The sequence below is a fragment of the Pongo pygmaeus genome, chromosome 18 (assembly GCF_028885625.2).
Source record: "Pongo pygmaeus isolate AG05252 chromosome 18, NHGRI_mPonPyg2-v2.0_pri, whole genome shotgun sequence".
Taxonomy (NCBI): Eukaryota; Metazoa; Chordata; class Mammalia; order Primates; family Hominidae; genus Pongo; species Pongo pygmaeus.
The window spans coordinates 49,144,795-49,160,563 of NC_072391.2; positions in this window are offsets into that span (position 1 = coordinate 49,144,795).

The following is a 15,769-nucleotide window of genomic DNA, read 5'->3' on the forward strand; positions in this document are numbered from 1 at the left end:
TTTTCAACCTACCCCTTTCCATTAACCCTCATGACATCCCAGTCATAAACTCATGAACTGCATACCCATTTTTTACTTTGTCATCATGAAACATTGTCAAGCTGAAAATCTTTTGTTTCCTACATTAAAAATTGGGATACCTAAACTCATGGTTCCACAAGTACCTTGTGATGTACTAGGCATTGTAGTGAATGTTCTACATGTATTATCTTCACTTAATCTTCACAACATTTCGATGCAATAGGCATTGTTATTATCACTGGCCATTTAACACACAAGGGCATGGACACTTAGAGCAGCAAAGTCTGAATCCAGTGCATACTTGGTTAAGTGTTACGCTGTACTCTTCCTTAATTACCCTGCCAGGACCAAGAGAATCCTTGCAGCCTAGACTAATGACTCTCATAAAGTAGGCACTCATTATATAGAGAATAAATGGTTGAATGACTGAGGAAATGTGAAAAGACATCTTAAAATGCTTTAGAAATGATAAATTACTATGCAAATATTATACATCATCCACAAAATCACTATTATTAAGCTGCTTTTATGATGAAAGTTGATACCTTTTTTCATTTATTTCTATGCCTTGTATTAATATTTGCCAAGTGAAAACACTGATCTAGGTTTTTGTCAATTGTTTTTCCTCTAAAGCCAAGCAGAAACTTCATCTTCCATCATGTGAACACCTTGTCCAATTGGCAAATATTGACAGTAAGAAAACATCATGTTGAAATTCACCTTCTATTCTTGTATATTATTGAAAAATCAGAATTACAAGACCAAAGGCTGTAGAGGAGCTGTGTGCACCCACCTCTGTGTGTGTGTGTATGTGTGTGTGTGTGTGTGTGTATACTTTTGCCCAACATTTTCAAACATTTAGTTTTACTACATTTACTCTTTCTGACCTGGTACAATCTCAAACTGCATACAAGCAGCAGATGTCAGTGTTGTGCAACTTTCAGGCTGACTGCTTGCAGAGGCAAGCTATTCTTTGTCGCTTAGAGACAGAATCAACAGTCATTTGTACCCACAAACAAACACCCTTAGGTGCTAGGTAAATCGTAGAGGTCCCCTACAAAGCAACTGTAATTTGAGAAATTACACAGTTTTGCTGGCCGAGAAGGAGACAGGGACACCCAGAAAGCACTGGTTTGGCTCCTTTGTCACAACTGCTGTGAGCCGGAGCAAAGGAAGATCAGACTAAATCGGCCTTGTTTGATGAAAGAACAGTGCTTTCTATTTGCAACCCATGTGGTCAGATGGCCAAACTCCTAATATGTCCTCAAAACCCAACATAATCTGGTTTCTGACTGCTTCTACAGCTTTCTTAGGAGCCACTCTTTCTCCTTTTTCTCTGCTGCAGCCACTGCATTCTTCCCACCTCACAGGCTCTGCTTGTAATGCCTTGCCACACGCCCCTGTCTCTCCTTTAGTGTCTACTCTTCAGATCTCAGCTCAAATGTCACTTTATCCTGAAAGGTCAGGCTCCATACATCAGGTCTTTCTTTTATGGTCTCATAGTACTCTTTAATGCCCTTCCATAGACTTATCACAATTTTCAATTATATATGTGTCTGATTCTTTAATTAGTATCTGTGTACCCAGCTCCAATAAAAGTGCCAATTCCATAAAGGTAGATTATGTGGCTGTTTTGCCCATTACTGTTTCCCTAGTACATAGCATGGTACACGGCATATGGAAGATTCTCAACATACAAATGTTAAGTAAAAAAAAAATGTTAAAAGGGTGAATTAATGGATAAATAAGTAAATTGGTGAATGAACAAATACATGAATTGATTCCATCTACTCTTCCTCTGAATAGACACCCATGTACCAGTGAGTGAATGCAAGGTAGGCTGGCTTGAGAAGAGAGGAGTATCTCAAATACCTGGAAATAGAGTGATCACTGTTGTTCCAGGATTCTGAGAATAACTCAGCAGGTTGAGAAACTGACCCGCACAAAAGGATTCTGACTTGGGCCTGCATTCTGGTGGCAGAGCTTGAGTTCTCCCCTGCAGCAATGAATTTCTGTCTAGCGCTTCTGAATGCAACCATCACATACTGGTCTCCTATCAGTAAAGAAAGGGGACCAGGTTGCAAATATGTGAGGAATACAGGCCTTTCTTCAGACTTGTGTATTTGGGATGTATCATGTGACAGAGAAGAGCTTATAGACAAAGATAGAGAGAGATAAATGGGTTGATTTTTTTCTTCTAGGGTATTCACCTAAAGGGGAGAATAATCTGGCTATTTTTCTTTCTTCCACAAGATGGGGCAATTGGAATGAATTTAACTACAAAGGAGGCCTCACCAGTAAATGTCTTTTCCATGTTAAACAGCCCTATTCGGTCAAACCAGAAAAAATGCAGCTGGTTTTGAACTTGTTTATGCAACTGCATAGCATTTCCTGAAAACAGTAGGCCTGGGGTAGACAACAGTTAGGCTGGAGGGGAAAGCCTAGGGCACATGCCCACTCTATATTGGAGTCAAAGGGGTGCTGCTCAGATTCCAGAACCCCCAGCATTCCAGCCCCAGGGAGTTGCAAGGGTCTCTGGCTCAGAAACAGCTGCTGCAAAATTGAGCAAATTTACCATGCAGAAACATTTTCTCACATTAGAAGGAAATTCTGGATGAGATATAATGATGTCTACTTTGAACTAAATTATTGTAATATAATCAATCACAGTGTACAAATTCTAGTTCTTAATATCTTAGTCTGCTGCTTACAGTCTGCAAGATGATTTCATTCAGTGGAATATTCCACCATGCATTAAATCAGGCCATACATAAAATAATTATGACACTAGAGTTTTATTATTCTACCTATGACCTATTTGCACATAACCCTTCTTGCTTCTTCCTGGTTATAGGTCTATTACTAGATCATTATAAATTTTTCTCTGGAAAGAAATTAGGGGAAATGGGCTTGACAACAATTTCTAGATTAAATTAGCACTGTTCAGAAAGATAATTAATATTGGTGTGGTACTTTTTTTATCATTGTCTCATTTGATTTTCCCAACAACCTGTAGGCTAAATATTACTTTCATCATCACTCTTTCACAAATATACAACATGGGATATTTACTTATTCAAGTGTCAATATGGGATATTTATTTACTTAAGTAGGCACAGCAGGTAAAACCTGGAGATAGCCATGAACATGACCTTCAGGTTCCAGTTCTGACAGGTCATGGAAGAGAGTGGAGAAAAGAGAGAAATTAGAGAAGGGAACTAGCACATGCGTTTATGAGGGCTAAATACACATTGTATAAGGTAGGAAACTCAGCCAAAGTGGCTTAAACCTCAAAAATAATGGATTGGCTCCCATAATAGAAAAGTCCAGAAGTTCTAGTTCCAAAAGATGTCATCATGGATCTAGTCCTTTAGGACAGCTAGTTTCACCTGATATATTCAGTTCATCTAGGTTATTTCCTTGTGGTAACAAAATAATCTAAGCAGGTTCATGTCTCAGAGGGTCCCACTGAACCACATTGTTCTGGAGAAAAGAGTGCCTCTTCCTGAAGTTCTTTCACCTGTGACTCGCCCTCTCATTGGCTCAAACGGGGTTAAAGGTCCATCCCTGAACCAATCTCAGCTGGGAAGATAGGCATGACTTATTGTCTTAACCCAATCAGAATTCCTATGCTGAAGCCAATTGCACTCATACCCTCCTTGCTAACAGTGGGAGAGCTGTACATTATACAAAAAGAAAGCCAGGAGAAGGAGAAAATGGGGAAATCATAAAATATACCTATATTTTTTGTAGTTTAACAAATTAGAAAACATTGTCTCTTTTAATATATAAAAATTTATAATAGTCCTAGGACAATCTTGGTTGATACACAATTATTTTTAAAAAGCAATAAACCATTGTAAAATGTTCTGAAGAAGGCCTTAAGCATTAGCTTTAGAAAACTTAAAAACTAAATTTATAGATATTACACGAGCAACACCTGATGCCTAAAAAGCAGAGGATTGCTCAGTAACCCTGGAGAATTCAGACATTTAGAGCAGGCAAGTGTTAAGAGGTGGGAAAAAGTACCAAGAACAAAAACATCCACTTAGGTTGAAAACTTGCTAGGTCCTTTATATAAACATCTTCAAGAAGTACTATCCAATAAAACCTCCGAGGGCACTCTGTCTCCTCAACCACTAATTTTTCAAGCACTTCTGTCCTCATTACTACAAGCGTTTGGAGTGATAGGACCTCCCTATCTCACAGGGTTTTGTGACAAATAAAGGCAAGAATGTGCATAAAAGGCTTTGTTAATGTAAATGCTCACAAATGTAAGAATTATATTGCTGAGAATTTTATGTATAGTTTTTAAGATGCTGTAGGAAAAAAAAGACATACCTACCAAAAAACAGGTTCTACATTGACCTTAACAAAATAAGTGGATGTCAGTTACATATAGCTTGCTTGCACCAACCTCCCATTTTCCCACTTCATCAATCTCAACTCTCTCAGATCTTCGCCTAATGCACTCCACATAGTATACTCTGAACTTTTTGCATGACCCAAATGGTATACATGAATCCATATGCCTGTTTTCAAGATTGGCTAATTGGCCTCATTTGCACAATAAACTATTAAGAACTCTCTAATAAAAGTCGAAAATGTTGTCACACTTTGTTAAAGAGCTAAAGGTTCTGAAATGCAATGCCTAGCATCACTTTATAAAAGAGCTGAATTTGAGAGAAAAAACTCTTACAAACCCTTATTGAAGGATAATTCTCCCAGTGGACACAGTCTTAGGAATACTTGGGACCAGGGACTCCAATGCCACGAAGATTCTCTCTTTTTCCCAACTCTGCTTCTCTGTTTGCTGGCTTCATTCTTTCCATGCAAATCAGCTTTCTCAACATAGTGAAAAACATGACTGTCTAAGCTTCCATGGCTGTAAACTTCTATCTCCTATTTCCAATTTGAAAAATTCCAGGAAGAGATTGGCCTAATTGGGTTGGATGTCCAACCCTTTATCAATCAATCATGTCGAGGGTATAAGGTCTGATAAATGCATTGTAAATATAAACAAATATTTGTAGTTGGGAGTGTAAGAGCTCCCTACCAAAAAGAGGGCCTATTTTTACAAAATAAATGAATAGTTTGTCCTGGTAGTGGTTGTCCTGGGTAGGCAAAAGATTAGTGTCCACATAAAAAGGCAGAGTTAGTACAGACATGAGCCTGCCCCTGTAAAACATTACCAGTCAAACATTTCCCCAGGTCCGAGATTTGTTTACTCTATAATAAGAAGAATAAACCTGCCTATTTCACCAAACTGTGGCAACAATCGCCTGAAACGTGTGTGCGTAGTAACTTCAAAAATATTACAAAATTTCAAGGTATGACTGTTGCTATTACTATCTATATAGGTAACTAAATTTCCCATTTTTCACACTGATGCCTGGAGTCAGAATGACACAGCAAGTAGTTTGAACAAATTGAAGCTCATCTAACATCACAGGCTGTGAGTACACTCCTTCTCAAGCCATATTGCCGTCCAGCTGTGTGTGGTTATTATGCCAAGTTCATCAAGAGATATTTGAGCTTCTCAGGGAGCAGGAGTAGGGAAAGACAGAATGAGACTCAGATGGAAGGAAATAACTCAACCAAAAAACCTCTGGTTAGTCTGCTTCCTAGAGAACTTCCTTCTACTTTCCAAACTCTTAGTCACTGTTCTATCTTCCAGACAATTATCAGCTAATTAATTTCCATGCGGACAAAGATCACTGTTTAATAGGTCAGCAGTGTATCACCTTGAAGTGAAAATCAGCAAAGGAAAGAAGGGTAAATAATAAAAGACATAGATAGTATGATGTCTGTCCTAAGTCAACACTGGGAATAGGGATTCAGTCACTGGGCACCAACTTCACTGCTAATGAATGATAAGTGACTGACTATAATACCTAAGGCTTGTTATTTCTGTGCTACCTTTCCCTTTACATAATATCAAAGGGAAAGTCCCCAAATAATGACAAAACACACCACTTATATTACACACTATAATTTCCTAGGCATGTTCCCATATGCCATTTATCTAAAATGATGCACTTACAGTCTACTAGAAACATTGCTGAACTTGGGAGCCTTAAGTACTTGCCATTTAACCAGTTTTGTGGCCTTGGGAAAAGTCTTGACTTCCATTTCTTCATTTGTAAATTGGGGATAAGAGTATATTTTTCAACATGTTAGCATGAGGCTTGAATGCAATGATTTATAAGTTATCTGTAAAGTGTGACATAAACATGAAGAGTTTTTCATAAGGCCTAGTGAAAATCTCAGCAAAGGACGCAATGAAAATAAAGAAATCTTATGTTTGAACTTAATAAAACTTGAATTCAAACGATGCCAAGAACTTGACCTGAAGTCACCCACAGGTAGCTGAAAGGTATAACGCTTCCAGTTCCAAGCCCTCTTTCCTATACTGCCTCACCGATGATCCACCAGGGGTGGACATCAATATCCTTCCTCTGAAAATATATCTTTTATTCTATTATGTAAGCTAGGAAAAGAAAATGTAACTGAAGACATAGAATGAGTCATCCAGCAATTAGCTACCCTACATAATGCCACTGATAATACATGGAACAATGGCTGTATTTCTTCAGCACACAATCTGTCCCAAGCACCAGACTAAGCAATTTACATGCATTAAATCATTTAATCCTCAGAATTAGCCTATAAGGTAGGTAAGATTAGTGTCCCCATCTTGCAGATGAGGAAGGTGAGGCACATGGGAATTAAGTATCCTGCCCCAAGTCACTTAGTGAGTGGCAGAGTGAGTATTCAACACAGACAAATTGGCTTCTGTGTCTGTAATCCTAACCATTATGCTAGGCCGTCTCCCAAGGACACCAAGCCTAGTGCACCATCTGATTCTACCTTTTAAAAACTCAAACAAGAGAAAGATGGATTTTTTCCAGAGTTTTGAGCTGTATCTCATGTATTTCCAGAGGTTTTCCCACCAGTTTCTGGCTTCATACCGTCCAGCATTGATCTCAAATATCCGTCTTATCAGCATTGATCTCAGGGGTTTAAAATCATTTTGAAGGTGACAAAGTGAAGCACTTGTCCTTCTGGACAGCCCCACCTCCTGTCTTGCTTTGTCAGTTTTAGCAAATGTGTGTTCAGGCACAGTCAAAGGCCCCAAACAGAGACTCACCAGGCTCAGCACCATCCTTGCCTTTCCCATGTGGGAAGAATGCTTCTCCAGAAACAAGGTTGGTATTGGAAGTTGGCTGTTGCCCAAATGGCAGGAGAGAGCAGCATCAGAGAGTCACACTGAAAGTGATTTTAAATTACACAAATTCAGCGAATACAGAAAGAGAAAGAAAATTTAAATCAATGATGCTAAACCGTGCTATACATTAGAATCACCTGACAAAGCTTAAAAAACAACTACCAAAACTTGGCCCACTCTGGAACAGCTAAACCAGGATGCTTGAGGACAGCACCTTGCTTTAAATCCTGCAGGCATTTTCTACACTTGGCTGGTAAACTTGAGATGGGAATAACGCTCCCTTTGGTCTCAGTTCCCAGGGGCCTTTCACAGTATGACCATCTCGCTTCACTGAGTGTAATTCATAATACAGTATAAAATTGTATTTAGCATATTAAATTATTATATGCTAAACATTACTGAATATATTATACATTCATAAATCTGTTTAGGTATATTTAGTTTTTTGTTTTGTTTTGATTTGTTTTTTTTGCACTGGGACATCAGTGAGTACAGGCTTAAACTCAGAAGATGCAATAGGCTTTGCTACTGTATCAATTTAGCTGAAGGACAAATGGAGGAAATGTACCTAGCACACCATCTTAAACTAAGTGGGAGGCTAGGCAACCACCTAAATACACATCTTTTTTTGTCCCCTCATCTATTCAGGACAAGTATAGCTACTGCCCATGAGTACCAATGTGAGTTCACCATCTTTATATGGAGAACCTGCAGCCTCAGTTTGCTGCCAGTCTTTAGCCTTTCTGGTCTCATGAGTCATCCCCAAACTCATTGTCCCATTCCAGGAATAGTGTCACAGATGGGAGTTAAACAGCACACAGGTAGACATACCAACTCTGTAGTTTCAAAGAGCTGGTACTGTAAGAAGACCTGGTAGCTCTTGACTCAGTTCTATCTCTATCTCTATTTTTATCTATCGCTATCTCTATTTATCTCTAAATCTGTCATCTATCTATCTATCTATCTATCTATCTCTATCATTTAACTATCTATGAAGAGAGATAATACCAAGCAAGTAGGCTGTGAATACCTCTGTATTTGCAATATTTTGAAGAGTACTAGCTGCTGTGAAACTAATCTTTAAGGGAGCTGCAATTTTGCAATTAAAATTAAAAATTTAATTCTGCCAGTTAGTTCTACTGAGATTCTATCAGTAAATTTAGCCTTCAGCCTGGCCAACTAGAGGTTCTGATTTAATTGGGCAATAGCAAGATAATTTAGAGATGCATGAAGCACTATAATGCTTCTCTGGGGAGCACGTGTGATTGCTTACTTCTTTGTGCCCATTACACAGAGGCATTCGGAAAAGACTGGTCGGAGTTTAAGAGAAAAGGTGAAGCTGCAGCAGATTAAGCACTACCAGCACCGACCTGACTAGGGGCTTTGCTGGCCCTGTCATTAAGGAGCAAGACCTACACTTGGGCTCCTGAAGCTTCCTGGCCAGGAAGATTCCTAAGACTCCTGCCCTGGGTTTTGAAGGCCCCAGCCAGCCCCAGGTTCTTACTTGTCAAAGGGCACACATAAGGATCTCAGTCCTTCACACTTGGCGGTTACTGTGGCTGTTGTGTCTCAAAGATCCTGCTTGCTGCTGGGCAAGAGGCCCTTCCCAAACGTCAGTTGTCAACATGAAACCAGTTTTGTTATGGGCAAAATGGTGTTTTCTTCTCCCAGTACCAGCACTTTGCTAAATCATATGTCCACAGGCCACACAAGTCTTATTTATTTATTTGTTTATCTTTCCAGAAATGAACTCAATGGGTCTGCTGAGACTCAAAGGCCAAAAAAAAAAAAAAAATTTATAAAAGCTATAGAGTACAAATAGTCCTGTTTTAAAAGCAGGGGGGTGGGGCCCGCCTGGAGAACAAAGCCCTACTTTGAAGACTTAGTGATTCTAATTTGGAGCCATTTCCCACTCCCAATTCCAAATCTGCATCATTAAACCATGAAAGAGTGAAGAGTAATAATTGTGAGCATGCTGAGTATTTCTTAATGATTTTCTGTCTTATACCCAAAGCAAATAAGCCAAATGCTTACTCAAAGCCTAGGGGGGGAGTAGGGTGGGACTTGGTTTTGCAATTTCTTTTTTTTTTTCTATAGTCTTTCTTCTTCCACTTAAAGTGTCTATAAAATTTTTAAAGGAAAGTAGGTTGCTAAAATGTACTTAATTTGCCATGATAGATTGAGTCCATGCTTCAGTGACTGTAATTGAATCTGTGACCTATTTCTTTAGTAAAGTAGAAATAGTCTCTGGGGTTTTTGTCACTACCATCTTTTAATGAAATTCAAAAAGACTGTCAAAATGTCTACACTTTTTCTACTGGTTGTTAATGTTATTACTTTACAATTTGTTACTTTTTAATTAATCTTAATAAATGTGTACACACTCTACCTGGTCATTGGAAATGCTAGACATTGATTCTTCACTCTTTTAAAGCAAAGCAAAATTAACAGGACAGAAAAGGCACAGCAGCCAGGAAAGGTCTTCATATATATTTGGTTGCACTTTTAAAAAATATTTTGAGGCATCAGTTTAAGGGTCTGCCTCCAAGAAGAGGGGTTGTGGAGAGTCAACAGCAAAAGGCTGAGGGGCTCTGCCCATGGCTGTCCTCTTGGTGCCACCACTAACTGCTCCCACTTTGCTTAAGGACTGCATATGTGGCAAGCCGACAGCCTGGGGGAGCAATATTTTATTGACAAAATGTAAGAGAAAATATGTTCGGCTGCTTTTAAGCAGTGGTGTAGGAGGGTGTTACAGAACCAGATGGTCTAAGTTAGTCTTTCATTTGCCAGGATGATGGGAAAGCACTGCCTTGCTCTGCAACTGAAATGGTGGTGGCCGCTTTGCCAATGGACGGTTGGCTGTGATTTCCAGGGACAGTTGTTCCTCCAGAAGCAAAGTGCCCAAGGCTCTGGGTGAGCTCTGAAATTCATCTCCTGAGGTGTCTAGGGTGGGAGTGGGGAGAATGCCTTCTGGTCTTTGCCATGATGGTGTTAAAAGAGAAGTTTTGCAGCAGTTCTTAAACATGGCCCCAGATCACAGCATCACTTAAACTACTAAATCTGAAATCTGGGGATGGGGCCCAGCAATCGGTGGCCCAGCAATCATTCTGTTGATGGCTCTTTTGTGAACCATTAGATTAGAGAAAGGAATTAAAGTGGCTGGAGCCTGGAAGTGGGGGTAATGGATGGAAGATGAGTCACATTAGGGTCAGATTGTGAACTATCAGGAGTGCTCATGTTACCTGACTATACTCAGGGCTTTCCTATCTCTTTGCCTGTGATATTCCTTTGGCTGGAAAGCATCATCTCCCACTTCCTATCTCTATTTTTCAAAATGTTAGCCATTTTCCAATGGCATTTGGAGTGTCTCTTACCCTATAGACTTTTCTGACTACTTCAAGAGCATTTGGTCTGTCTCTTCACTGACACCCCAAGGCTGTGACTTTTCTTGCAGCACCTAGATTTAGCTTTGTTTCTCTAGAAAACAAATCTTTTGAGGGCAGGAGGTCTGCCTGGTCATTAGTGGATGCTCATAATGCCTATTATGATGCAAGCAACACAGGAGATGTTAAAATAACTTTTGAAATATAGAGATTTTTATTCAGTTGAATATGTAGACAACCACCAGCTAATCTCTATTGGCTTGGTAAGTACTCCAGTTCTCCCCTTTGTCTGGTAATCAAAGTAGACCTCCACTCATGAACCAATGAATGGATCACATGGTCAGAAGGTTCCAGAAACACAATGGTTCAGTTTGACACACACTTACTGAGTAGGCTGCCAAGTCTAGTGCTAAGTGCTTGGAGATAAAATACAGTCCTTGTCTTTGTAAAGCACACATTTCTAATGGAAAAAGAACACATAATCAGATCATTTCAATGTTCTATAAGCAGAGAGCTACGCACAAAGATTGATGTGAGTGCAAAGCATGACCTCCCTCAGATACCACTCTGGAATTACAAGAAAAGGTTTATTGTAAAAAAAAAAAAAATGTATGAGTTACATCTTGAAGAATGAGGAAGAATAGCAAGGAAAAGAGAGTATAGAAGGAAGTTCTAATAAAGAGAACAGCACAAAGGCATGGAGGTGTAAACAGTGTCTTGGTAAGAAGGGGAGGGCCTCATGAATAGTAAGTACTCTGGCATTGGTAGACCATAAATTTCTAGTTGGAGACTAGCAGAAGGCTATATTGCAGAGCAGGGAACCAGTCATAGAGGGTTTTGTAGTCCATGCTAGGAAATTTGGAATTTATTCTGGAAGACTTAGAGAATAACAGAAGTAGTGGTTAGATTTGCATTTTAAATAGATCATTCTGGCTCCAATGGAAGGAGGGGTTCAAGGGAATGAGGCTGGATGGTGACGAGAGAGGACAAGATGAGCCCTGGGCATTTGCAGATTTCCCCAGGGACACAAAGTAGGATTCACTCTCAAATCAATGACAACAATGAGTTCTTTCTCATTAGGAGGAAAACCTAAGCAGAGTACAAGTCTGAGTGAGACGCAGCAGGCCTTGCTCCTGGTAAATAGAAGGATAGCCAGGCTGGTTTGGATGAGAATAAGCTCATCTTGTATGAGTGGCCACTCTGCCCCACCTCATTTGATTAATAAGAATTTCCAGCCTGTGGACTTGAACCTAATAAACCATGATGGCTTGAACAGGCATTCATCAATCACTATATCTCCCCAAACTTCCAGACAGACTGACTTGGAGTAATAACTATTCCCTCTCTCATTCTTGCCATCTACACATTTATAATTTCCTGGTACATTTCACTTGATCAGCCAAATAGCCATTTTTTTTTACATACTTTCCTATAGCAAATGCTGGAAAGAAAAAGAGGTGTTTTCACCTGCCTGCTCTTCATGCTGAGATTTAAACTACATACAATAATAATCACAGCATTGGTATTGCTGCTGAGTAATTCAAAGTCCCAAAGGGCAGTTTGTTGCCATAATCAGGCCCCTGAGGTCCTAGGTGTGTGGAGAGAGAAAAGAAGAATCCTGAAGAATCTCATCACTCAGTGGAAAACTAACATTTAAAATGTTTCTTATAGGATTTTGTGGTTTGGAAAATACTCATCACCTGCATTGTCCTAATGATTTATAATCAGTGGGATCATAATTTGTGAGTGCTGGTTCATCTGCAGGAACAGAGGCTCAACATCTTGTTCAAGGGTACCAGTTGGTAAGCTCCAGAATTTAAACTTAGGACATGGATTCTACTGCCTTACTCCGCTCTTCACATCACACTGGAGCAGAATAACTTGACTCAAGATGGTTGGAGGAAGAGAGGTGGAAGAAGGCTGAGAAAAATAGTGAAGATGGAAGACTTTGTTTTGGGCTCTTTCAGAATCTCTACTCTCAAGTGGTCCATTTTCTTGGACTACTATCCAGAGATAAGATGAGAATAAAGAGACAAAAAAAATTGACTTCTTATTTAATCAGTGTGAAACCCCACTACCTATTCAAATTCTAGTTTAGCTTCAAGACCTAGCACAGACTCGTAAACCTTCTTTCACTATTAGAGCTTTCAGTCACTTACTTTTCCTTAGAACCTATGGAAAGACATGGCAGACAATCCAGCATTTAATGACATCCTGCCACTTGCTGTTTACTGTTAGCTGTGCTTCATCAACAATGCTAAAACCTCTGCTATACAGAAAAATAAATCCACCAGAGTGGTTGAGTCTTCCAGATAACTGATGGTTTTCTTTCTTAGGCCGAAGCATTTTTAAAAGTGCAAATATTTTGGCAAGAAGCACATTTATGGTATATCTTATACGTCTCTGTCTTTTTAAACATGTTATGTTATGCATGTTTTTGCCATCCATTATTTCACTGTGCCTTATTACTGGGTATCCCTGTACTTAATGCCCTGATAGTCTGAAGTGTATTGTCTTTTATCTGTTTTTCAAATCTCCTCTTATTGTGGAGGCTTTCAGACATTACTGTGCCTCCAATAGGAATCTTTTTTCCTTCATTCTGACATGATCTCAGCTCACTGCAACCTCTGCCTCCTGTATTCAAGTGACTCTCCTGCCTCAGCCTCCTGAATAGATGGGATTACTGGCGCATGCCACTATGCCGGGCTAATTTTGTATTTTTAGTAGAAATGGGGTTTCACCATGTTGGCCAGCTGGTCTCAAATGCCTAAGCCCGAGTGATCCACCTTCCTAGGCCTTCCAAAGTTTTGGGATTGCAAGTGTGAGCCTTTGTGCCCAGCCTCTAATGGGAACCTTCTCTCACCTTCCAACTCACTGCTCCTAAAGCACCACAAACTGGGAAATCAGAAAGTCATGATTGTTAAACACATGGGCAAAGTATGAGTAAACAGGTCTCCAGTCAGGGCCAGAGGAACAATTTCTATTATTTGGGATGATCAAAGATTTGATCAAAGATTCACGTCTCTTGACTATTTTCAGTTGGAGAAATTTCCTGAATAGCTGAGCTCTGAATAGGGGAAATGTTTCTGGAGATAAAATTCATCAGGTAATGTTTTTACAGTATCCAACTCAGTGCCGAGGGCACAGCAGACACTGAACAAGGGCACAGCAGACACTGAACAAGTTACTTGGTGACTACAGTGTCCTCAACTGCAAAAAGTGTCCAATAATGACCAATAAAGTATTTGCATCACCTGCTATTTTGATTGCCCTCAAGATTTCAGGCAGTGGTAAAAAATGAACACAACATCATTTTGATGTGGTATCTTTGTAAGCAAACTTAAATTCTCTTTGGAACATGAGTACATGTAAGCAAAATGATGTGGTCCAACTAACTTTGAATAAGTAGTGCTGCAACATCCAAAGACACAATGGGTTGAGTAACCTCTAAATTAACTGCCCTTATGAATGAAGATGGTCATTGTTAAACTTAAAAAAAATCTGACTGAATGTGTGTATTATACTTAAGATTGTTCTGGCTAATGTAAAGAACAACTGAGGAAAAGAATGAAACTGAAAAGAAAATGGCATCCAAACCTTTCTTCAGACAAACAACCTCTGTGTCAGTTTTCAGGGTTCGTCATGCTGTTTTATTTCAACTCTTTATGGAGAGGATATGGGGGGAATATCAATAAATGGCTCAAGAATAATTTTTCTTGTTCTGTTTTACTTTATTACATCATTGTATCAAGCGTAGGGTATCAGTGAGTTTTGGAAATTATGCCACCCAGACAAACCAGTGCAGTGATGACGATGGAGATTTCTGGCTCCTGTAGTCTTTGCCCACCCTCCTCTGAACCTGCTTTTTAGCATTTTAGAAGAATTGAGAGGAACTCTAGAAACTACAGATTTGACCATTCAAAGGTTATCATCCGGGAAGTTTTAATGACTACGTGGCTAGACTATCATATTTTTGCCCCAAGTTACTAATTGAGTCTCAAAGGTAGCATTCAGCATCCTTTCCTACCGAGATCTCATTATGCACGTGTAATGTGAGTAAACAATGAGATTGTATTAAATTATATTCCTCCCTTTAAATTAGCCTTAATACAGAAAGGGAGGAGACAGGGTGCTTATTCTTACAGAGATCAAGTAATTAATTTTGTAGGTTCTGTGAAATATTGAAGGAAATCATGCAAATGAATTTGCAAACAATTATAACAGGAACTACTCAAATATGTGTATTTATGGAAAAAAAGATATAAAGTGAATACAGATCAGTTCATTAGTCTCATGGAGTTTCTTCATCATGGTAAGAGTGTTGTACATGCGACTAAAGTGCTAAATAAAATTTTAGATAGATGTTTATTAATTGCTAGATGTTGACTTTTACTTTAAAATCACTTTCAGAAATTCTAACATTGTGTTCAGTTATCATTTTAGTCCAGTCTCATACCTAGAAGAAATTGTGTTCTTAACTGTAATACTCTTCCCTCCTTTATTTATACAGAATTTCAGGGTTTTCAACTTACTTCATAATCCAGGGACATTACAAGCACCTCAGTTAGAAATGCTATATTTTTGCAAAGCAAAGCTTGAAACAAAAATATTTTGTGGTTAAACATTCATTAACTAGAAAATGTAACCCACACAAAAAGCACAAACCCAGAGCATATCAGATAATCAAGGTTTAATCAAGGTTTATTGTAGTATCTATTATTTAAAACTAGAAGCTAAATACATAAGAGCATCTCTCTGGTTTTGTGCTTCAAATATTTATACACATGCTTCCAAATGCTCCAGCATTAGCATTAGGGAAATATAATTTACAGAAGGAAATATCTACATATTGCTCCTGTCAACTTCTGGGTATTTTCCCCACAATCATTTGAAATCACTTGAAATTAGTCTTGTCAGCATCCAACCTTGACCCTAGGACAGGGTTTCTCCTCCTTAGCACTATGGACATTGTGGACTGGATAATTCTTTGTTGTGGCAGTGGCTGTCCTGGGCATTGTAGGATATTTAGCGGCATCTTTAGCCTCTACCCATAATAAGTCACTAGCATTTCTATAGGTGCCAGTATCAAGTCTCCAGACATTGCCAGATGTCCCTGGAAGAACAAAAATTTCTGACA